The sequence below is a fragment of the Coregonus lavaretus genome (genome assembly GCF_964263955.1).
Source record: "Coregonus lavaretus genome assembly, chromosome: 6".
Lineage (NCBI taxonomy): Eukaryota > Metazoa > Chordata > Actinopteri > Salmoniformes > Salmonidae > Coregonus > Coregonus lavaretus.
The window spans coordinates 30,696,467-30,703,341 of NC_139993.1; positions in this window are offsets into that span (position 1 = coordinate 30,696,467).

Sequence of the window (6,875 nt, forward strand, 5' to 3'; positions counted from 1 at the left end):
ATAGCATTGAAGATGGGTCGTGGCTGGGTCTTCCAGCATGACAACGACCCGAAACACACAGCCAGGGCAACTAAGGAGTGGCTCCGTAAGAAGCATCTCAAGGTCCTGGAGTGGCCTAGCCAGTCTCCAGACCTGAACCCAATAGAAAATCTTTGGAGGGAGCTGAAAGTCCATATTGCCCAGCAACAGCCCCGAAACCTGAAGGATCTGGAGAAGGTCTGTATGGAGGAGTGTGCCAAAATCCCTGCTGCAGTGTGTGCAAATCTGGTCAAGACCTACAGGAAACATATGATCTCTGTAATTGGAAACAAAGGTTTCTGTACCAAATATTAAGTTCTGCTTTTCTGATGTATCAAATACTTATGTCATGCAATAAAATGCAAATTAATTACTTAAAAATCATACAATGTGATTTTCTGGATTCTTGTTTTAGATTCCGTCTCTCACAGTTGAAGTGTACCTATGATAAAAATTACAGACCTCTACATGCTTTGTAAGTAGGAAAACCTGCAAAATCGGCAGTGTATCAAATACTTGTTCTCCCCACTGTATATATATATATTTTATTTTTTATAGCAAACTGAAACAAAGCCCATTGGCTAAGTATGTTATTTCATAACATAGGATTGATTATTCAAATGTATTTATATTATTTCACGAACCAAACAGTCCAAACATCAGACTAAAGCCTCAACTGAACTTGATTTGCACACTCAGATTGCAATCGGAGAAAAACAAAGCGTGCGTGTGTGAGACAGTTTGTCTTAAGTGGTTTAACACAGTCTGTCTATCAGACAGTGCCAGAGCTAATCAATAGATTATCACATTCGCTGACACACTTCAGCTATCTTAAGTGACAGCACATACACATCCTGCTGTTTTGCCATACAATAATGGTCTAAATTTGGGTTTAGTCAAAACATTGTTACACAGAAAACAAGTGTAAAATATTATGTTTGAAGGTCACTCTACGAAGGACATGGACTAATGACTGTCATTACTTAACTATTTCATTCATAAAGCACTTTTCACAATCCCCAAAATGTAACATTTGAATTAAAAATAAATTATTTTGATAGAATGGAAGCGTACCAGAACGCACCCAGCTTGAACAAAATTTTTTAAATTATATATTAATACAAATATATGAAGATTTATGTGCAACAGTAGTTGAATTAAAGGCAAACAAGCACATACCTTACAGTAGGGGAAAAGTGGACAAAATGCATTAAAACAAACAAAAAGTCAATTTAACAGCGCTATAAATAGTGCCTTAACACTAAAACCACTGGACCTCAAGCTAATGAGCAGTCATTTTGACTGCAACATTCTAACAGTGTAATTAATACATTTCATATATGCTATCGCAAAAATAATAATTTGGTTGTGTTTATGAAGGTCTGAGGTAACAGAATACCATTTTTATTTTTTCAAATAACACAATAGCATTTTAATTAATTTGTAGGCTATATGTCAAAACAAAACAAAACACAATTTCAAGTGTTCAATCAATTTTATTTATAGCCAAAAATAGTCAATTATTTATACGTCGGATACCATGGCGAATTTGTCTGTTTCTTTGTCATCAAAATGGAGGTAATGCATGATCTTTCTGAAGCGATCACGTGACCTGGTTTCTTCAAAGAAAAGTATCCCATACATGTCTGACCAGAAGCTCTCCATATACACGTTATTTCCACTGAATGCTCCATGGACATAGAGGATTGAAATGAACGCTTCCAATTCATCAACAGGTAGATCCCAGGCAGTGTCTCCTTGCTCTGTGTGTGCCTTAGCCACAGTACAGTCCCTGAATGCTGTAGCACGGGGATCATCAACTAGGTTCAGCCGGGAGCCAATTTTCTTCTTGACCAGATGGTCGGGGGGCCGGAATATAATTACAAATCATTTGTAAACTGCAATTTGACCGCAAGAATTCCCAAAAGGTAATTTCAAACCTTGCTTACATTTGTATACGATCACGTTTCGGAATCACGTGGGAATACTTGGGAACAGATAAAAAATCGGTTTACTTGGAGCTGATTTCCTGGTGTTCTTACAGTCTTTTTCTTGCTCAGAAAAGCTGGGGGCCAAATAAAACCACCCTGCTGTAGCATGTCCATGTCACATTAACAACAAAAGCTGGTGAGTGCATTGTTGATGTTGTTGTTTTATTAAGATGTAAGGCCTGCTCTCTCAGTGATTACATTTTGTGCTGATAATTGGCTTGTTCTATCTAAACGGTGCCATCCCTTCCTCTCTCCTGTCTCACTGTTTCATTTGGTAGTGGTGCAGGCACCTGCTCAGTGCGTACCATTCTGGCTTTTTTGCGCTTAGGCCTTGGAGGTGTAGGTTTTCTGGTTGAGGCTCAGAATCAGAAGAATAATCATCAGAGATGTCATGATTCATTTCTTCCCTGCCATCTGAGTCGTTTTCATTCAGATCTTGTAGCAGCGCTAACCCAGCATGTGCATCCATTAGTCTTGGTCTTCTTGCCATTGTAAATTACGCAGGTTCTTACTGTGTACTCCAAGTAGGCCAGGGTACATACTATTTTGAGATTATAATTAGAATATTCCAACACAGTCGAATGGCACGCCCTGTTCTTCATTCACAATTGGTGATTACATAATTATGCATTGTTTGCTTCCCCTCGCTCATCAACTCACCCATTCTCCCCTTTTCTCCCCATCATACTTTGCTTCATTTATTTCATCTGTTATGTGTAAAATTTGTTTTGGTTTAGGTTCATTTTCGAGGCAATTATCGAGGTGATTATCAACTGGGCACCGCACATCCCACTGTTGGGCGAAGGAGCGGAGCAGGCCCTACTGTCAGGAGGAGGAGCAACGGGGGAAAACCATTAAATAAATTGACACGCCCACATAAAACTGGTTATAACTTCAGTTCTGTTTGTGATATTAAGATTCAAACAATGTCAGTGTGTTATAGACTTATTTAGGAAAAGGTAAGGATGGAGGGGGTCATGTCTTTAAAAATGGCAGAGTAATAAAAACATTAAATTCAAGAGCAGTCATAATGACTGCTTTAGCAGTTATAGTATTAAGAGCATATTAGCATTGGAATATGAAGGGAAAAGGGATATCTAGTCACTTGCACAACTGAATGCATTCAAAATGTGTCTTCTGCATTTAACCCAACCTCTCTGAATCAGAGAGACACTCATGGCTCATCCATCGATTGATCTATTAATTCACAGGAACACAAACGCTTTTGCGTGACAAGATCCTGAGGCCCATTGTCATGCCCTTCATCCGCCGCCATCACCTCATGTTTCAGCATGATAATGCTGCAAGGATCTGTACAAAATTCCTGGAAGCTGAAAATGTCCCAGTTCTTCCATGGCCTACTTACTCACCAGATATGTCACCCATTGAGCATGTTTGGGATGCTCTGGATTGACGTGTACGACAGCGTGTTCCAGTTCCTGCCAATATCCAGCAATTTCGCACAGCCATTGAAGAGGAGTGGGACAACATTCCACAGGCCACAATCAACAGCCTGATCAACTCTATGCAAAGATATCGCGCTGCATGAGTCAAATGGTGGTCACACCAGATACTGACTGGTTTTCTGATCCACGCCCCATGCCTTTTTTGTAAGGTGTCTGTGACCAACAGATGAATATCAATATTTACAGTCATGTGAAATCCATAGATTAGGGCCTAATGCATTTATTTAAATTGACTGATTTCCTTATATGAACTGTAACTCAGTAAAATCATTGAAATTGTTGATGTTGTATTTATATTTTTGTTTTAGCCATTTACACATCAATATAAACACCCAATCCCTGTTTGATGCCTATGTCTTCCATTCATTTGGGGCTGAGGATTATAGGTTCATTTACACAACAATGTATTGGAGTGTGCAGCAGTTATGCATAACAGATTTTGGAATGCTGGTCTTTTCATTCAAGGTTTACAAATGCTAATTTCCCCATCAATCTCCCTATGCCTATCCACTATTTAAACGTACAGGCTGCAAGTCAATGAAGGACTTTCTGGTCTCTTGGAAGCTGGGTTGGAATTCCTGCCAATCTTGTACACTGGTGTTAGGAGGACAACTGGCAGAAGTCTTAAAGCGATGTCACCTTGTGTATCTGGAGAGAAGAATGTTTAGTGAATAACTTGATTGTTTCAGGCTACAAATGTATGAGCATCTGAGGCACCACCAGCAGGGCCATTTCAAACTATACCTGCATTTCCTAGACAAGATCTTGGGCCTGCTTCTCTCGGCTGGCGAGGCAAGGTTTTTTGTCCTTGAAAACCGCAATCCAATTCTCAGTTAGTTTCCCTGAGCAGTCCGGGTTTAAAATGGAGAAGTCCTGCGCAATCTGTAGTAAAGCAGACAAACAATTACTTTTCCATTGTAGTTAATCATTAGTCTGGCTAACAACTAACTCTCTAAGACCTCCTGAGCTCAGTCTGGAATAGCTCTTTGATGTTGTCGGCAAAATGCGTCGATGATGAAGGGGGCTGTGCTTTTACTGGTTGGCTCTCCTCTGTCTTTCTCACTCAAACACCCACAGCCACACTCAGCCTCCGAGCGCCACCCCCTTCTATTATAATGTTTGGATTTTCAAATCCAAACAATGAGAGGTCTCAACCCCTGAGGAAAAAAATACATTTGAGAGAACCAATCAAACCCTGTCGCACAATTTATGAGCGAACATTGCAGCCTCCTTTCCAGACCATTGGGGTCACAGCTCTCCCTGCGCTGTGTCGCATCAGCCAGGCTAGTTAATCACAGCAAACAGAATCAAATTCAAGTCTAATGTTTTTGTAAAAATTTAACCCACCGTGCCTGGAGGATCCAGCAGACGCCAACTGTCTTGGCCCCATTCTGTCTGGTCCACTGAGCCCTCTGGATCGCGGTCTCCTTCATGTACAATGCAACTTGGTTTGCCGGCCAGATGTTGTTCTTCAGCCACTGTCATCTGGGCTGCCCTCTCACGTTTGACTCTGTTGTGAGCACAAAGTACTCAATGAATTATTTTTAACAATCCGTTTTCAAAATACACAACAAATCTTTCAACATATACCTGGCAAGAACCAGCTACTGCTCAAGCTTGGTGTGTCCACAGTCCTATGTATTCACGTATGTGTCCTGAGGACCTCTCCTCATTTACTGAATACTGAAGTTCAAGTTATTTTTATTGTCCCAAATGGGAAATTTGTTGTGCAGTCAGGGTTCAACAATTGTCACGCCCTGACTCTGGGGACTCTTATTTGTTGAGTCAGGGTGTGATTTTCTATGTTGTGTTGTTCTATGTTATAGGTTATTGTATGGGTATTTCTATGTTGGCCGGTGTGGTTCCCAATCAGAGGCAGCTGTCGCTCGTTGTCTCTGATTGGGGACCATACTTAGGCAGCCTATTGGCACTAGTGGGTTGTGGGATCTTGTTCCGTGTAAGGTATGTTTTGTGTTCTACCTTGGACTTCATGTTTCGTTTCTTGTTTTGTCATTGTGTTTATAAGTTAAAATAAACATGTACGCATATCACGCTGCGCCTTGGTCTGACCCGTTCATGAACGAATGTGACAGAAGATCCCACCAAACAAGGACCAAGCAGCGTGCCCAGGAAGAGCGAATTGCCATGTCACAGGTGGGCAAATTGTGGTCATGGGAAGAGATATTTGCGGGGAAAGGGCCATGGGCGAAGGTAGATGCCCAGGCAGGAGAGGAGCAACGGCAACACAGAGGACGCCGGTCGAGGAGGAAGCCCGAGAGACAGCCCCAATATTTTTTTTTGGGGGGGCTAAAAGGGTGGTTGGCGGAGCCTAGCGTTAGAGCAGAGCCAACTCCTCGTACTCACGCGAGGAGGCGTGTGACTGGGCAGGCTCCGTGTTATGCGGAGCTACGTACTGTGTCGCCAGTGTGCTGGCACAGTCCTGTACGTCCTGTGCTAGCACCACGCACATGCCGTGCGAAGATGGGCATCCAGCCAGGACGGGGTGTGCCGGCTCAACGCTCCTGGTCTCCAGTACGCCTCCTCGGTCCCGCATATCCTGCGCCGGTTCTACGAGCTGTATCGCTAGTACGCGTGCACAGCCCAGTGCGTCCTGTGCCAGCGCCCCGCACATGTAGTGCGAAAGTGGGTAGCCAACCAGGACGGGTTGTACCAGCTCTCCGCTCCAGACCTCCAGTCCGCCTTCGCAGTCCGGTCCGGCCCGTTCCTGCTCCTCGCACCAAGCCAGTGGTGCGCGTCACCAGCCCGGCCCGGCCCGTTCCTGCTCCTCGCACCAAGCCAGTGGTGCGCGTCGCCAACCCGGCCCGGCCCGTTCCTGCCCCTCGCACCAAGCCAGTGGTGCGCGTCGCCAGCCCGGTCCGGCCCGTTCCTGTCCCTCGCACCAAGCCAGTGGTGCGCGTCGCCCAACGGCCCGGCCTGTTCCTGCCTCTCGCACCAAGCCCGTGGTGCACGTCGCCAGCCCGGCCCGGCCTGTTCCTGCCCCTCGCACCAAGCCAGTGGTGTGCGTCGCCAGCCCGGCCCGGCCTGTTCCTGCCCCTCGCACCAAGACAGTAGTGCGCGTCGCCAGCCCGGTCCGGCCTGTTCCTGTTCCTCGCACCAAGCCAGTGGTGCGCGTCGCCAGCCCGGCCTGTTCCTGCTTCTCGCACCAAGCCAGTGGTGCGTGTCGCCAGTCCGGCCCGGCCTGTCCCTGCTCCTCGCACCAAGCCAGTGGTGCATGTTCCTAGTCCGGTTCGGCCCGTACCTGCTCCTCGCACCAGACCAGTGGTGAGTGTGTCCAGTCCGGCACGACCCGTACCCGTTCCACCGGTGCCTGGTCCGGCACCAGTCAGCAGCTCCAGTCCGGAGCCAGAGTAGTCCGCTCCACCAGTGCCTGATCCAGCTC